This window comes from Pelecanus crispus, chromosome 8, assembly GCF_030463565.1.
Source record: "Pelecanus crispus isolate bPelCri1 chromosome 8, bPelCri1.pri, whole genome shotgun sequence".
In the NCBI taxonomy this organism is placed as follows: Eukaryota; Metazoa; Chordata; class Aves; order Pelecaniformes; family Pelecanidae; genus Pelecanus; species Pelecanus crispus.
Window position 1 is genome coordinate 8,233,171 of NC_134650.1, and position 18,344 is coordinate 8,251,514.

Genomic DNA, 18,344 nt, shown 5'->3' on the forward strand with positions numbered 1-18,344 from the left:
GCCAGTGGGAAAGAGATGTACTAACCAGGTGTTCAACTTCCCTGTAATCAGATGGGAACCTCTCAAGATATCTTGGTCCTTTTAGCTCCTTCTGAAATCTTGAGCAGGTTTTCTGAGCTCTCGATCACCTGATATTCCTGGGCAGATGCACAACAGAGATGATGATCTTCATTCCCTTATGGCTCATCTCAAAAGTGCATAAAGTAGCACAAACCTCTTGGAAGAAAGGCACAAAGTATGTCTGTTGGTTTTATGACTTAGACTCTGATATCTCTTGATCTGGGGCTAAAATCTTTCTTTTTTCTTTTCATTCCACTCCTTTGTTACCTGGTCCTTCCAGATAGCAGGAGATGGTGAATGAAAGAGATCTTACAAGAGAAACCACTGATTTTGTGCACAGACAGGTGAAACACAAGCAGTGAGGAACTGATGATGGACTGGAACTCATTGGCATGGAAATCCTCAGTTGCCTCATAAGGTTTCTCCCCTGAGTCTGCTGAAGTGATGACACCATTGGAAGTGGCTTTTCCAGAAAAGAAATAGCCAACCAGGGACTATTGGTTTGATTGGATTGCAGTGAAGCTTCACATCAGGCCTGAAATACAATCTGTGGAGCCAACAGTTTGCTAGAAGACAAGACCAAGACAGAAGACTGTGTGATGCAGCTTGGCTTTTGTCCAGCATGAGAGCCAGGTGAGGTGACCTGTAAGCTGAAAATGAACAGTGCAGCAGGTGGATGGACATGAGGAACTTGCTCTGGGCAGGCTGGGGAACCCAAAACAATGCGGAGCAATTGAAAAAAAGTGAGCTTAAAGTAGGTTCTGGATAGGTAACTGAGACAGCATTGCCTCTTCCCCTCCAGAGGGAAGGAAAGGTGCTCAGCCTTCATAGGCAAAGCTTGGTAGCCATGTGAAGAGGCATTACTGCCTCTGTTTGCCTCCATGGAGCACAGAAATGCTACAGGAAGACTTTTGTATTGAGGGCTGTTGATCCAGCCTTCTTGGAGTACCCAGACTTCTCCTTCTCTTGTCTTTATATAGTTCCTGTGACCATTTCTTCCACCCCTGTCTTTCTTGTTATGTGTTTCCCTGCCTGGAGACCTGATCTCACTGGGGTAGGCTGTGATTCTATGTCAAAAGGAGAGGTCTCCCAGCCAGTCCCTGGTGTGATCGGCACACAGCCAGCTGGCAGCTCACCCTGTCTCCCTGTGGTGTTTCCTGCCAGATCTCTAGTTCTCTCCTTGCCACCTAGTGTCCGCTTGTGTTTAGGATTCTGGTTTATCCCTAAGATTCAAGCAATATTTGTGCCTCTTGCTCTTTAGGGAAAATATTCCTTTTATTCTGTTGGCCTTTGTTGACGCTAGGGTCAAAGAGGATAGACCATTTTTGCTGACACCAGCCCTGCTCCATGTGCTTGCAGAAGCAAAGCACTGTGCATGCATATTTGTGAAAGGGATGAGAGGGCACATTGCTCCTGCGGGATCTTTGAGCGCTTACAAAAATAGAGGAGAACACAGCTGCCCTGCAGCCCAGCTTCACCCAAAGCTTGAGCAAACCAGTCAGCCATGTCCCAGCTACGAGCTCTGCACTGGGAAAAAAGCCCGGGACAGGAGCCCACGCAGGGCAGCACAATGCACTGTCCTCCCTCTGCCTAGTCCCAGCCCCTTGTATCGCATTTGTGACCCCCATTCCCAGTGTTCCCCAGCAAATGCTGTCCTGCAGCAGCAGCTCATCCAAGGAGAGTCTTTGCCTCCCCTGCCTGCTTGGTGGCTGTCACTGGGTGGCCTGAGCCCTTCTCATGCCAAAAAAGACTATTTTAGGCAGAGATTTTGTTCTGGCTTTGCAGTTTCAGCAGTTACTCATCAGTCCACGTTAGCAGGCACGAGGGGATGCTCAGCACCAGTCACACCATGTCCTGCACTGTCATTGCCTTTGGCTTCAGACCCAGAGCGGTCCGAGCACCTCAGGTCTCCTATCCTCCAGCCTTCTCTCAGCACAAGCCTTTCCTTATCAGGGAAAAGTAGTCCATGGGCCTTATATTACACTGACAGGCCCGGCTCTGGCCCCCAGGACTCCAGTTCTTCTGTAACTGCAAAAGCATTTAATTTCCAAGACAATTTAGTTTTGGGCAAAAAGCAATCTCAGCACCCCCAGCCGCTGCCTGCTGCCGCCTGCCTGCAGCATCCCACGTCAGAGCAGCCACTCTACTAATCAGCTGCTGGGGGGCAACGCGGCTGGGAGCCCCTGGCAGGCACATGGGCCAGGGACTGCAGGAAGTCGAGGTGTTTGATGTTTGCCTTATTTATTTATTTAGCAGCCACTGTCTCTGCGAGACTCCCTTTCTGCAGGGAAGCGATAAGCCGCTCTCAGCTCCTGCTTGCCCACCCCTGCTGACTCCATTTTCTGCCAGGCACCATCTCATTAGCATGCACCAAAAAGCCCCTGCTCACATTCCTACCAGGCTGCCCTCCCTGCCCTGCCTCCGAAACACCACCAGCATGCCATGGAAACAGCCGACCGTGCTGCCAGGCTCAGCAGAGCCCGAGTGTGCAAGGGAGAGGGGAGAGGGACAAGGGGTGGCTCCAGAGGTGCCCCAGGAACCAGCAAAACAGCGATGCAGCTCCAAAATTAAATCCCCACTGCCCTTCTCACAGCTGGGCTGGGTATGGTATGGTATGGTATGGAAAGCAATTTAAAGTTGTATAATTACTTGTCAGCTTGCTTGCACGGCACTGATTTGCAGCTAAAGGTCAATGCAATGTGTCTGGAGCTGCACCAGGGGTGACCAAGAGCTGAGCCCAACAGGCCCCATGCTTGGATCCCCTTTCCTCGTGTCACTGATGGGGGCACATCCCTTGGCATGGGCTCTGCGTGGGAGCTTGCACCTCTCCATGTTGGTGCAGCTTGTCCCCAGGTGTGCCCAGCTCCTGCCCTGCCACGCTCTCCTGCCCACCAATGCTTGCAAGTGCCCCGGTCCCCCTGCTGTTCCAGTCCACACCAAAACCTCATTGCTTTTCCAGGGTTTGGGCAGCAGCAGTGGCGTGCTCCCCTCAGGGCAGAGCTCTGCCAGGTGATGCTCCTGCATCCCACATGACGGGTTCCTCCATGCCGCAATGCTCCCGGTCATCCCACTCCGTCTCCCAGCCCATGACAGCTGAGCAGCTTGGGGGAGAGACACACCACCAGGGAGGATCATTTTTAAAAAGCAAAAAGGTTTGGTAGCACTTCCCATCACAGCAGCAGGCTCAGTGTGCCACAAGCTGAGGAGAAGGGGGAAGCTGTTTATCCAGCGGTACCTAGCAGGGCAGGAGGATGCTATTGCCCAGACAACTGCTTTGTTTGTCTCATCAAATACAAGAGAGGCAAGTTACAGCAGAGCCTTCCCCATGGGTCAGGCCACCACTGAGGGGACATTTGTTAACATGCACGGGCTAGTCACTTGTGAGCACTGAGCACAGGGACACTGGACCTATAGAAACATCACTCCAGTCACTGAATTAACAACAACCCTCTCATGTAATTGGGAGCTCATGGCTGTGTGCACAAGCCCTGTGCTGGCAGCACTTGGGGTCCCATCCTGGCTTGGCCACAGATCTGCTAGTTGACCCTGGGTGCGGCGCATTGGAAAGGGCTGGAGAGGACAGAGCTCCTCCTCAGAGAGCTATATTTAATATTTGGAAACTGCTGGCTGCTCTGGCAGTCCCAAGCTATCCACATTGTGTCTGTGCGATTCACATCTCTTCTCTCCTCCTGCTTTGTGGAGGATATTTATTATTATCTTTATTAATTACATACTACAGTGCACTTAAACTAGGGAGGAGGGTGAAGGAATGGCCAGTGCGTTCCCACCACAGAAAAGCAAAATGTTACATTTTGTACTTGTTGAAAGTAAAAAATCTTTCATTTCATTTCACAAAGTGTGAGATGCATTACTAATTGCACAATTATTTTGTTCCATGGTGCTCGCAAAACAGAACTTGGAGTGCTTTCAGCAAATTCTGGTGTTGAGGAAATAATTACTTGGTTTTTTTAAAAAGTACTAAATTAAGTGCTCTTCCTTTATGAGAAGAATTTCTTGGGCTTCTAGGATATTTCTTCCCTAACCCTTCTTAAGATAAAAGAAGCAAAGCTTTGCTGCAGTCAGTGTGGACCATGAGAAACAGGGACTGCTCCCTGCCCACCTCCCACCACCCCATGCAGCATTTGAGCCCCTTTCTGGCAGAGGGCTAGGCTGCAGCAGGTCACTTGCTTCCCCATGAAGGATGGTCCCATGAAGGCGAGATGACACCTTACATGAAAATTCATCCTAGAAGATGCCAACAAATGTCATGAATGCATACAGCTGGAGCAGCTCCCGCTCCCCAAGGACAGAGTGGGGTGATACAGGTGCTCCAGCAGTCCAGTGTGAAGCTTGAGCAGTGGAAAGGAGAAAGGCAATATGTGTTTGCACTCAGCGAGAGGGACAGTGGCAGAGCTGGAATACGGCAGCTTTCCTTTTCACAAAATGTGCGCAGACTACAATATTCAAATGCTCCCAGGGAGATAGATTTTGCACGTCTTTAAATCTGGTGGTCCCAAAAGTTCTCCTGGGGTGAGAGGTGGGATAGCCCCGCCTCTGCGGTGCTGGGCTGCCACGTGTCTTTCCATGGCTGCTCTGTGCAACCCCACCCTGTGTCCCTCTTCCGCCACATCTTGGCCAGCCAAACTCAATTTAATACAACTAATGACATTGAAAATAGCTCTATGGACGTTTTCTGTGTGTTTCTACTTTGCCACTCTCCCACCAGTACCACCACACACATAAAATTCCAACCGTTGGGCCAGACTCAGGTCTCTCTTCCAGCTCTGCCCAGGGCGTGCCTGGCAGCACGCAAGCGCAGCATGAATGAGCGAGAGCAATCTTGCTCAACTCAGCAGGTAAGCGCAGATGTTTGGAAAACTAACCTCTTCAAGACCAGAAGAAAAATAAGTCTGTTTCTGAGAGATTGATCTGTTGGCACCAACAGAGTGATCAGCTGGAATTCTAGGAGAGTGGCAACAAACAGCAAATTAGAAGGTGTCAGCCCGCTGAGATTTCAGACAAATTAGAAAATGAACCAGCGATGTTGCCATGCTGTGCCTTTCAGCAGCTGCTGGCTAGGCTAAGCCAGGTCCTTGCTTTCATGCAAGCTGGCTTACAAGGCCCGTGACTCTTCTGCAGTGGCCAGTGGCCGCGTGCTAAGGCGAGGGAGCCGGTGGCCAGGTGGGAGCTGCCGCTGGAGTGCTCCATGGGGATGCCGCATCCGCTTCCCGTGGCGCTGGGCTAGCAGTGGCCATCAGGCAACTTCAGGCTGAGCTGTTCCTCCAGCCTCCAGCCAGCCAAAACTTTGACTTCCCATCAACTATCTATATTCTTAAAGCAATCTTAAAGATCTTTCTGCTTCTCTTAGAGGGCTTTCAAATACAACTATCCAAAACCCAAAATGCCAATGCCCTGTGTGCAGCAGGAGCACTGGGCAGGCTCTGCAGGGTGCTTTGACCAGTGTGAGCATGTGCAATGAATCACCCTTCTGCAACAACCTGCTTTGAAAATAAAATTTCTGCATCCACTAAGCAGCATCCCTGAGCAGCACCCTGTTAACCTGTGCAGCCCAAAGACAGATCTGGATTTTCCTTAAGCCCCCCCCCCAATTCTACCTAATCATGATGTTTCTAAATCGCTCTTCTGACAGCAAGATATTCCTCACTGTGCAACTGAAGAAGAAAGTGAATCGTGTTCAGAAACAACCATTCCCACAGGAGGTCAGTGGGTCAAACAACTCAAGTTGCCTTCACAGGCTATGATGGTCTGATGACAGATGTTTCCACCAATGCACAATATTTCAGTAACCCTTGTTTGGCTGCACTAAGGAGGATCTGAGGACTGGGTGAGCACCCCACGGAAACTGTCTTTATCCCCAGATGCTAACCTAACATATAGTTTAAACTCTGATCCCAAGGTGATGATGCTTCCGATGTTTTCATCCACCAAAACTGATATTGCTCCAAATGAGATGGATAATTGAACATCTCTGCCGACCCTGAAAGTCCTCAGAATAAAAAATCATGGATTACAACAGCACAGAAGCACATTGCTGAGGAGTGCAGATTGACAGCCAAATTTTGTTCAAGTAGAAGCACTTACATGTGTGGTTTTGTCTTTTTCTGAAGTCACAGGATTTTAAAGAAATTTTTGTCCTTGGTTCTAAGGAGACCAAAACTTCACCTGCTATTTTTGAATTTAGATTAATGAAGTCTGCTTTCATTCCTTCTCCCATTGCCGTTGCAGAAAGGCAAACACTTGCATTTTCTCCTGTCACTTTTGTCATAGCAATGAATGTTCCTTTTTGGATGAAATGTCTGGAATGAGTTAAACTACCCCCGAGAAATTATTGCAATAGCTGGATGTGCAAGACAGGCAGAATGAAGAGTCTGCAAACAAAGTGGGGGAGGGAGAATGCTTTCAAGTATTTTATAATTACTAAGTTTTTTTTTTTAAATTCTGTTTACATTTAACTTTGCACATTAAATTCATAACTGTGGTGTGCAACCAGGTGCAGTAGCAATATACAAAATCTTATTAAAAGGAGAAAATGAAGAAGATGGGAGGATTTGGGATGGGAAAGGAGGGGCGTTGTGATGGAATTAGCACCTGCTGATTTTCATTCTTTCTAACAATAAATTGCTTGTCAAGAAACTCAATGGGGACCAACTACCGTCAGTTAACTACGCACTAGAGAAAAATAATTGGAATGCAAAACGCAACAGCTCACAGCAGTCTCCAAAATGTCCTGGCTCCTCAGATTTCCATCCAGTGGGCTCTGCCTTGCTGCAGCTTGGCATCATTCAACGTCCTTTCCACTCCTCTCTTTTTCTCCCTGATGCTAATTGCTGTGGTTTTTTACAAACCCTTGTTCAAACTTAAATACAAGGGTCTTAAGCAGTCTGGCTGGATTGAACTATTGTGTCTGCATCTTTTCAGCCCTGCCAGTGATGCTCAAAATAAGAGTTAGTTAGATTTTAACCAGGTTTGCTATTAGAACAGAAACAAGGATCATTGTTTACTGGTGTCACTTAAGGAAGTCTCTCAGCTGACACTGGTACTTAAGCGTTATCGGCCACTTCATATTAATAGCTGTAGAAATGAAAGTTAAGTGTCATCATCCTTCTTATACAGAGGCAGAAGTTCCAGACCCAGTGAGAGGTGACTTGTTAAGATTGCTCAGAAAAATAAGTGCCGAACCAGAAATTTAATCTGCACCTGGGGATTATTTAAAATTCTCATTGCTGCCACAGAAACAGGAGAAGGATCCGTACAGAGAAAAACAATGGAGATGTAGGTATACTTCAGGATTTCTATTTCTATTACTTTTCTATGGTCAATAGACATACCTGCTCCCACGGGTTGGGCTGCATCCTGTACCCTACCTTGAACAGCAAGTCATGAGAACTCTCCTTGGATCCCAACACCACTCATCTTTGGAAAGGGAGGTAAGGTGCCAAATCAAGAACTGAACCCAGGTCTGAATCTGGGTTAAAAACTCTTATCAGGGATCCAATGAGTTATAGTTGGTCAGTTGAAGGATCCCAAAATCTTTGCTGAGCATCCCTGGGGCTACCTGAATGCATCACCCCATTCCCAGCAAAGCTCTGGAGACTCTCAGACTGGGCAAAGGCACTGAAGCAGGGATGCACCATGCCCCCGCGGGAATCCGTGCCTCCGTGAACCCACACCTGCAAACCCAGGGCTGAGACAGCCCAAGCTCCCCACGAGGACCTGGGAAACCTGCGCTCAGTCTAGCACAAGCCCAGAAGCCTGGCCAGCCTGAGCCTGCTCAGCAGCAGGATCTTTTCCATCACGTAAGAAAACATCTCCTGCAGAAAACAGAGGAATGAGAGCTTATCTCCAAGATATGTCATCTCCCCATGCCACCTTCAGCTCAGTGTTATCATGGAGCTGCCAGGGGACTCTGACCTTTGTGGGAAATGTTAAATCATTGCCGCTTTCATATTGTTTAATATTCCTCATTGATTAGTTTCCACCTCCCTGAAGGCAAGAGGATTTGACTGAGAGCCAGAGCTCAGCAGTACCCAGTGCTGTGGGTGGTATTGAGCTTTCAAGAAAGCTGACAAAATAAAAGGCAGCAAATGACTTTGAAAAATAAAGACAAGAAAATGAATGACTTTCAGAATGGATATTTTTCCCGACCTGGACTAAAATCCCACTACCGTTTCCATAAAGCTTTAACTCCCAGAGACAGATGAACGTTGACAGATTATTTCAGCTCCAAACCACGGATTTCATTTGTTGCAGCTACAGAAATGTCCTGTGGGCCTGGTTTAGTTTTTTTACCTTGCCTAGAATTGGCTGTATTTGCTGTGCCCACCCAAGGGTAGGCTTGTGGGTGCACCAGTCGTGTCCTTGCCAGTGATCCAGGATGCCAGCGGCACAACACTGTGTGCCGGCTCACACCTCGCCACCCTCTCGTGGACAGGAATTCCAAGTCCAGCCTCGAGCAGGCAGGAGGAGGAAGAGCTGCCTGTTCAGCTGGCAAAAGCAGAGCTGCTGCCAGGGAAAGGGCCGGCAGAAGCAGGGCGCAGAGCTCAGGGGAGGCAGTTTTTCACTGAGTGGGGGCCAGCGCCGCTCCCACGAGGATGTCCTGCTTCTTTGGACCCAGAGCATCCATCCTCCATAAATCCACCCCTGTGCCAGACATGCTGAATGAAGCAGAGCTGCTGAGTAAGGAAGCGACCTGTCGTTACAGCCTGTTTAATTGCCTCGAAGCTCATTTGGAGGAACCATAAGCAGTAATCTCCCTCCTAATAGAATAGCTGAGAATAGCCATGTCTGGGCAGCTCTTGCTACTTGATTAATATCGTCTCGGGCCCAGCCTCCCTCTCCCAAAGCTTCTTCCACAAAGCCCTGACTCACCTCTTTCCACTGAGTCATGCACAGAACAGATCCCTCAACTCCCAGGCTGTTTCTTCAGCTTCATTATATTTTTAAAGCCTGGGTTTGTTCTTTTCTTCCCCCTGTGTCCAGACACGTGTATGTTGGGATCTGGTTTATGAAGTCAGGTTTTGCATCTCCTGCCAGGAATCCCAGTAACAGCCTCCAAAGGGGAGCTGGTGCTCAGCACATCCCATGCCATGCTGGCCATGCCACAGCTTTTGGCATCGGCAGAGGAGGAGCACCATTGCAGCAGCCGGTGCGGGGAAACACACCACTCTCTTCTGCCCCGTCATTCCCTCCCTGGTCCCAAGCTTTTGGGGTTCCCGGCTTTTTCAAATGCTTGTTACACCTCCCCAGACTGCCTCCCTCCCGCTGTCCCCACCAGCCTGCTCCTCTGCTGCGGTGTTCGTTAATAGTGACCACCCGCCCGTGAGGCGGCAAAACAGCCGCCCTTGCTTCTGCCAACAAGTGTCAGAGACACGGAGAGAAAAAAGAAGAAAATCAAGAGGAAAACATAGACCTGAAGAGCTGTCATTGCTTTTGTTGTTTTAAGGGTTTTGTGCTATCCCATGTCAGCTTAGGCAAGGTCAATATAATAGCGGTAGATAATGGAGAAATACCGAATATTAAGAAGTAGCTTTGAATTAATCTCAGCTTTATTTATTTATTTATTTATTTATTTTTAACTACAGCAGTGCACCTCTTAGCTCCCTTATCTTTTTGGGTGCACCTGGAACTGTGAAAGCTTTAAACTTGCAAATCCAAAGCTTAAACGGGGTAAATAGTTTTGCTTCAAACACTCCAGAATGGTAAAAAAAAAAAAAAAAAAAAAGGAGAAAAATCATGCTCTATATTTAGCCTTTGGATTTGTTGCGTGTGCAAAGAGGAAGGTTTGGGGGAGCTTATGGATTTGTACAGGAGCTGGAAAGCTCGTGCCTGCTTAGCAGCCTTCATTGCAACTCACGCAGAGAGGAGAGAGCTGCTTTTCTTCTTGCGTGCCTCTGTAAGCCCCAGCACTGCCCATCCATACATGCTGAAGGGTCCTGCTGCAACGTGGGCACTGGGGATGGATTTCACCCAAGTCTACTCATTGCCTTTAAAAACTGCTTTTTAAGCATTTCTTTTCCCATCTCAGAATAAAACTTGCTTTCCTCATACTGCAGTTATTTGTGGAAGCTTTATAAAGTGACCAGGAAGGAGAATAATTTTCCCCCTTCACTCCTGGGCCCTTTGAAATTCTAAAAAAATGTTAATCATCCTCCTAGAAAAACAATAGTGATGTCAGTGTGTCACAGTGATGTCAGGGGTGGTCATGGAGACAGCCCAGTAACTAAGCCCTGAATGATCCCCACAGGTCTCTGCTCCCAAGGAGCCTGCAAGGGGCAGAGCACGGAGCTGTGCCCTGCCAGCGGTGCTGGAGGTGACTGTCAGCGGAGGATGCTCCGCCAGCACGGATTTTCATCCCGCCACTAAAGAGCTCTGACAGCACATGCCAGATGAAGCCGGGTGTCTGCATCAGCCTGACAACACTGGGTGCATCCCTTGCTGCAGGAATACACTCCAGCTGCACCGTCTGCGGCATTTCTGCGCTGCAGAATGTGCAGCCAGGACCACTAGCGAAGGTGCTGTGACCTTGAGGCAAAGACTGGCCAGAGGGATGAGGACGGCTTAAGCCATTTCCCAGAGGCAGACAGGCCAAATCCCGTCTCTCTGATATAAATAAGTTTTCCAACCCATTGGGAGCACGACAGAGTGAGCCTGTCAGCAGCAGGGCATGTCCCACTGCCTGGGGCTGTCCACCATGAGATGTTACAACCCCTCCGGCTGAGCTGGGACCTAGGAACCAAGAATAGGACTTTCCCAGCGTTTGGGGTATGTCATGCCTGACTCCTCGAGGTTTAATTTTTGACCAGGATCTTGCAAGCTCTCCAGGGTTTTAAAGAGGATTTGTGCTACATGGTCCATCTTTTAGCTATTTGCAGCAAAATGGGGCACTGCCTATAAGAAAAAGAAAAGCCTCAGCAGCAATTCACTGCCCCGTGAATAAAATTTGATGAGGAAATGCCTCATTCAGTCCTGGCTACTTTTTCCATTTACACCATGCTCCCCAAAGTACTCCATGGTTGGTCGTGAACAGTGAGCGAATCTGTCCAGAGGACAGAGCTCAGGTGGACTTGAGTTTGATGTAAGAAACCCTAATGTAAGGGGTTTTAAGGTTAAAACCCCTGTTTTTAAGGTATTTTTTGGAGTTCAAGAGCAAATTAATGTGCCAGTGGAGTCAGATTCATTTCCCAGCTTTTCTTCGGGAAGAAAACACAAGGGTCCATGTGCTTTCTGCAGGCTCAAAAAGCAAGGAGCTGGAGAGGGCTTCCAATCTATTCATATTAATTATATTTCTTTCCAGTCTTTACTTTTACACCAGTCCCTAGTTTGAGCTCCTCATTTTTCAGTGTTTGGGGCTAGCTGGCAGGTTTTCAGTTTCCATCAGTGGAGTAAAGTGGATGGTTACCCCCAAGTGCCTGAGAGCACCCAGAAGAGCCAGGGGAAGTCTGGAGGAGGGAGCAGGACGGCACCGTCCTCGCAGCAGAGAGAATGAAGAGGGACAGCCACGCCACAATGCAGCCCTACCTGCTGCTTTTCAGTAATCACCCAATTCAGCTGGTGGGTTTTTTTTTTTTCCCTCTCTCTCCTTTTTCACTATTAAGATTTATGGGGAGGAAGGTGCCCAGCTGCATCTGAGTGCAATAAACCTCTTGCGGCTGGTAAAAACCGACGAGCTATTCTTCCAGCTTGTTAGCAGTCAGGAAGATGGAAAGAAGTGGGAGGAATCCAGAGGGTGAGGTTTTCTAATGCCTCACTCGTCACTGCCGAACCCAGCGCTATTTATGGTGCAATTATCACCGCAGACAGACTCCTTTATCATCCAGCCAATATTCTGGGTAGAAATCCTATTGCAGCCCAGCCACTCCATATATCATCTGGGCACAGGCAACGGCCAGGTGAAGAGGTTCGCTTGCGGAGAATGCATTTGCCAGACACTGCTTGTCCCTGGCATCCCTGCCCGCTCTGTATTTATGACCAGGGAAGAGGCTGCCGTCCTTCTGCCCTCCCAGCAGTGCCCAGCGCAGCGGGAGGAGGCGAGGACAGTGTAGGGCTGTTCTGCACAGCTGTGCCAATGGGGGCTTCCCGCAGGAATCTACTCCTGTTGGGGCATGAGGGATGGGGTTTTTTACTAGTAACATGAACACAGAGCCAGCAACAAATCTGCTGGACTGAGGATGGCTCAGGGCAGCAGGGAAGAGAGAAGGATCTGCAGAGAAGTGAAAGGAGCTGAGTTTTGAATTTTCCTGTGGTTTCATAAATGAGCCACAAAGCAGGAGAGGGAGAATCAAGCACCTTACACCCTTACACACCAGCCCCTGCCTGGCCCCATCGCCCAAGCCGGCACTGCAAGCATCGTCCTCGAGGAGTCACCTTGGGTGGGCAGCACAGCTCTGCAGACCAAAATTTGGCATTTTTTTTCTTTTTTCTCTTCCCCAAATTCTTTTTTTTCTCCAGAGGAGCCTGCACCTTTCTCCTTACTTTGTGCTGAAATCCCTCCCGAAGTTTGGCTGCGCTTCTCCACAGGGCTAGAGGGTCACAGAGCAAACTCCCACGCAGCCCACTCCTCTGGCTGGTTTGGGACAAGACTGGAACAGATTGTCTCATGGACAATTCCAGTGATGCAAGGTTTCCTCCTAAATACCTATCTGGAAGAAGACTGTGGTGTAGATTCTCTGGCATCTAATAAGGGCTGAGCATCCCCTTCCCCTCCCCATTGGCAGATGCATTTCTCTTCTCTATTTCATAGCCCGTTTTCAGACCTTGTCAGGACCTTGATATATCTGGAAGCCTCTTCTCCTGTGTCAAACGTGGGTGATACTGGGCAGCTGCTAGTGGGAAACAGCAAGAAGTCACGCAAGGCTGCTGAGTCACGCAGCCTAGTTTTCCTGGCGAATCGGACTAAACTCCCACCCATGTCACTGTTTCCACTGCCAGGGCAGAGCTGAGATGTGCCCTGGTCTCCACTCCATCATCTCCCCTTTATCTTTCATTGCACAGAGCTGGGCTGCATCGATTAAGGAATGAGCCTTAGTACTTGCAAGGAGTGAAATTCTTGAGGCAGAGGAGCTAAAATAACCATTGCTCGCACTGCCTGTTTACCTTCTAATTGTCGCTGACTCCTGCCTTTTCACATTCCTGGTGCTTGAAAAGGGAAGAACAGATCTAGGCAATGTAATTTAATACCCCAAACATACTGGCTTAATTGCAATCCCCATAAGCCAGCCACACAAAACTCTAAACAAATTCGATTAATTTATTTCAATTTGCACAAGTCTCCCTCTCAGACTGTAATTAATGGAGGGAAACAATTAAGGTAAACACAGCACAGCTGAGAGAGCTGTCCTTGATAAAAGTCACATTTTATTTTAATAATGGTGTATTTATATAAGGTCCATGCTTTTAACAAGTTTCCCATTTCCTCAGTGTTTAATCAGTCCTGTAAATATTTTGCCTGGGCTGAAACGTTTTTGGGAAATCAGAAATCAACAGGGAGGACACAGGGCAGGGAGAGACGGAATCACCAACAGGCGACGGGGGCGGGGAACGTGGGCTGGGGGCAGAGACTCAGGCAAGGGGCCAGTATACATATGTAGGGCCCTATATAATCTCCCTCTCTCCACAAGCTGGCGCGCTCCAGCTGAGTGTTGGCGATGGCTTGCTTTGCTGAGGTTTGCTGTGGCTGCATGGTGATGCCCTGCACCAAGAGAGACCTCACCGAGTGGGCAGCGCCCATCATTCCCACCCCCTGCAGCAAATGTCTCCCCGTTCCCAGCTGCCAGCTCTGACTCTTACAATCCTACACATCCGGACTGAAGCTAGTTGGTGTTCATTAAGACTTTGATAGCCCCCAAGAGAGCTGTTAGCCTCAGTGGTTGCTCTCTGCATTACTGTGCCATCCAGGGACACGGGCCCACCTGGACCCTGTCGTGGCACAGGCTGGACAGAGCCGTGCTGGGGGGAATGCTGCACCTCCCGCCCCGTGCTCAGCCTCAGATGAGTCGCTGTCATGGGACTGGGGACAGTCACACACTGGGGGGTTAATTCCTCCTCCAGATGCTCCCCGAGGGGCTGAAAGGTGGCTCTGAACCAACTGGTGTGGGAGGGCTGGGAGGCAGCCCCATGCAGCTGCCCCAAATCCAGGGCTCCCCAGCTGCAGGTTGGCGGAATCGCTGGTGGGATTGGCCAAAATGACTTTTATAAAGCCTGTAGGAAAAGCCTGTCCCAGTAAATCTGTTTACTAAAGGTGTAAATGACCCATGGTCACGCTGAGGCAGCTCCGCCTAATGTATCTTCCCAGGTTTCCTGCTTTCCTGCTCCTGCTTGGATCAGGGCTTGGCTTTGCATGGCTCCCGTGTGCAGCGCAGCCTGGGGACGTGCCAGCAAGGCACCTCCACAATGCCACCGAATGGGAGGCAAAGGCATTTGTCCAGCTGCCACTTGATCTCTGCTCCGGGTCGCCTTCAGAATATGTCCATGATCACCCTGCTCTCCTCCATGCAGGACAGAGATTGATTTCGTGCCAGGCACAGCCTGGCCAGAAGAAGCAATGGGGCCGTTTCTTCAGGAGGACAGGCAGGTCCCACTCCAACTACTCTGGCAGCAGCTTTGAGTCTCTTTTTTCATCACTTGTCATTTTCCATCTTTGAATACATCCCGTGGGTGAGTTTTCTTGAAAGAGATGGCACATCTGTCTTCATTGCTTTCCTTTATTTTTTTTTGAAAAAACACGAACAATACAATCTGTCTTTCATTGCACCAACTGGTATTGCTAAAGGATGGGAAAAAAATTAGGTGCTGGTTTTCTCCCTTTTCTTCCTACCTTCATTAACCTTAACATGTACTGTACTCCTCTTCCAGCATGAGCATGGCCTCGCTAGAGAAGATTTTAGCTCGAACAATCTTGTGTTGATTTTCTGCTATCTCAAGTACTGGCTGGTCTAATTAATTTGGAAATGCGCCATTTGTTAAAGAAAGACGAAGCACAGCCTGACACCTGCTGTATTAATTACTTGCCTCTTTAGCTAATTGCTTGCCCACACTATTAGATGAGGCAAGTTGTCACCAATGTCTCAAGCTGAAGGTGCCAAACAGGAGGAGAGGAAATGGTGCTATTGGAGAGGAGGTCAGGGGACCTGGAAGATGCGTTTTGGGATGGTGGGAGTGGTGCCAGTGTTAGTTCTGGTTTACACCTCCCTAGGGATGTAAAATCCCAGTGCAGGATATATCCCAGCATCCACAGAGGTGGGGGCTGGATGCAGTGGAAAGAGGGACCCATTTGGACTATCAGGGACCTTGTTGGGTGACCCTGGGCAACATGTTGCCTCTTCCCACCTCCGGTTCCTGCCTGTAAAATCCAAAGAAGGATACAGATGTCCATTTGAAAAGCCCTGATGATGATTGTTATATAAAGGCCAGAAATTATTACCAGTTATTGTTGGGATGCACAGGGGAGGAGCGCATGCGGAGATGGAAAAATACAGGGAGGAAACAAATCCGAGCAGTAGCAAGCAAAGCGCAGCGGTGCAGGCAGGATGGAGCTCCTGTGCTGCGGGGTCAGGTGGCTCGTCTCCCCTCAGTCCCTGAATGCCTCTGAGGAGCCTATGCAGAGACAGACCCATCTCCCCACGGCTCTGGCTGCTGATCTGGGGGTGAAGCTGCTGTGCATGCTACCACTGAGCCTGGGGCAGAGAGGCCGGAGGTGCCTGTAGCTGCCAGCCCCAGTCATGCCAGGCAGGACCAGATCTGGCCTCTCCACAGACTCGTGACATAGGATGAGGTGAAGCAGGAGTCCTCGGAGCTGGGGAAGGAGCCTCTACTGGCCGCCCTGTGTCCACTGTGTCCCCACAGACAGTCAGGCCATAACAGCCTGGGTAAAAAGCTGCACAAAATGGACCTTGAAGAGCAGGAAGGGATGGTTTGGTGGGAGCCAGTAATAAGCCCAACATCCACCTCACAGTCCCACCTGATATCCCCTTGCCCAGACATTTGGCGCAGGGTTAGGGAAGTGGCAGCATGGATGCATCCAGGTCCCTCCCAACTGCCCCCATCCAGATCCCAGCTGCTCAGTGACGCAACCCATCATCCCAGTGGGGCTGAAAGATGCCGGGTCTGCTTTTGCAAGGGGTTGTGGGACACCATTATGTCCCAGCTCTGTGTTGGGACAAGAAGTTGTCTCATGGAATCATAGAATGCTTTGGGTTGGAAGGGACCTTTAGAGGTCATCCAGCCCAACGCCCCTGCAGTGAGCAGGGACAGCTTTAACCAGATCAGGTTGCTCAGAGCCCCGTCCAACCTGACCTGGCATGTTTCTCCCACCTTTGAGGTGGGGCCATGACTAGCAGGGTGGCCAGAGGAGGATAGGGATGAGGACACCCCCCAACTGCCCCAGTCCCCTGCTCCAGTCCCAGGAGGGCAAATGAGACCTTGCTGGCCGTAGTGAAGGAAGGATCTGCCAGGACAAACCCTGTGCACCTGAGAAAGAGGAGGTGGCCTCAGGTGATGCACTGCACTGGTCCCCAGCTTCACTTCTGTGCTGATGGAGAGCTCGGGGCAGCCCAGCCCTACTCACTGTGTGGGGCCAGGGCTGAGAGCAGGGCTGCTTTTGGGGCTGGGGGTGAGAAAAGCATGGCCAAGGCTGTGGCAGCAGCTGATGCTGCACATCCCCTTCACTGAGCCTTCCTCCTCGCCCGCACTCAGCCTCTTCCTGACATCTAGTGGGAGCAGGGCAACATGGCAAAGGGATCCAGTGCCAGCTCCAGACTCCCAGACGCACAGACACGTGCTAGCTGCCCAGCCAGGCACAAGGCCCAGGTTGCCAGAGCCACCAAAGGGGCTGGCATCAGCTGCAGCACGCAGCTGGGCTTCAGCAGGGCACAGCTGTTTCTGTAGAGAATGGCTGGCGGTGAAATTCAAGGTGTAGTTCCTCATTGAGCCAGTTATTAACAGCCTAGCAGAGACCCTGCTCTGAGGCATGGGACCTTTTTAGGGTTACCTACCATTTCGGACCACTTGAGCCGTCTCCCTCTCTTCTACAGTTGTTCCAGGTCCCCAGGCAGGGTGCAAAGCAGAACTGGGCAAAGGAAATTCCCTTCTTGCCCTTGGTTTTGGATGGCACTTTTGGGAGGTAGAGGGAAGAGGTGTGGTGGGAGCAAGAGACAGGTGAGAGTTGTTCCGACAGGACATACCTGTGCTCAGGGTTGAAGACCATCCCCTCTCCATCCAGGGCCACCCTCTCATTTTAGATCCCGTGCGTGTCTCCCTGGATTGTCACTCATCCCTAATGCCAGCTGCCAAAACCAAACCTGTTCCCAGCTTGCAGCACTCTGCCCACGGTTGCAAAAGCAGGACAGGGACGGATGCTCTCCACAGCATTCGAGGGACAGACACCCTCCAGGGTCATCCCACACTGGTCAGCATCTCTACCAGACTGGTCTCCCAGTTCCCATCCTTCCCCAAAGCCTTTAGCTGCAATGACGGGCAGGAGCTAGTCCTTCCTGCCTTGTTTCACGTGCTCACTTTCTGCAAGAAAACACACCTCATTTTTTAACCTTGTTGCCATCTACCTTTGCTGGACTGTGTTCACTGTGTCTATCTAACTTGCTGTCTGAAGGCCAGGGTGTCACCTCTCCATGCGTCCCCAAATCTCCCTGGTGATGCCCAAGCGTTTTCATGAATGAGCAGCTAAAAGTTAAACACCAGCAACAAAACAACAAAAAAAGATCTTTATTTCAATGAGCAGAAAAAAAAATTACTTCAAAGAGCAAATATACTAATAAAAACCCCAAAGGCACTCCAAGCAAACCAGAATGATTTGCACGAGTCCCTTCCCAAAGCAACCAGGCAGATGTGGCTCTGGTCTCCTGCTCCCAGGGTGGACACGGTGCAGACCCACGCTTCTCCCCTGCATCCTCCCAGGCCACCCCCTTGCTGGAGGGACCTGCAGCAGCCCAGGAAGCTCCCACACCTGGGGAACAGGCAACTCAGGGCATAGGTGAGGGGCTTGGGACGGAGGGGGGGCATCACTGGGTGAGTTCACATTGACCCTGCGGAAAAGAAAGGCACTTCCCAAACTTCAGTGGCATCCTCCCACCTGCACGCACCTGCCCCGGGAATGCAAGGCATCCCTCCATCACCTACCCCTGCCCAGCCCATCCAACATCCCCAAGGATATAAACTCCCTTGGGAGAGTCACGGTGCCCCAGAGACAGCAGCAAAGTGGGGGAGGACATGGCTCAAAGGTAGAGAAGCAAATCCAGCTTTGAGTTGTCCTC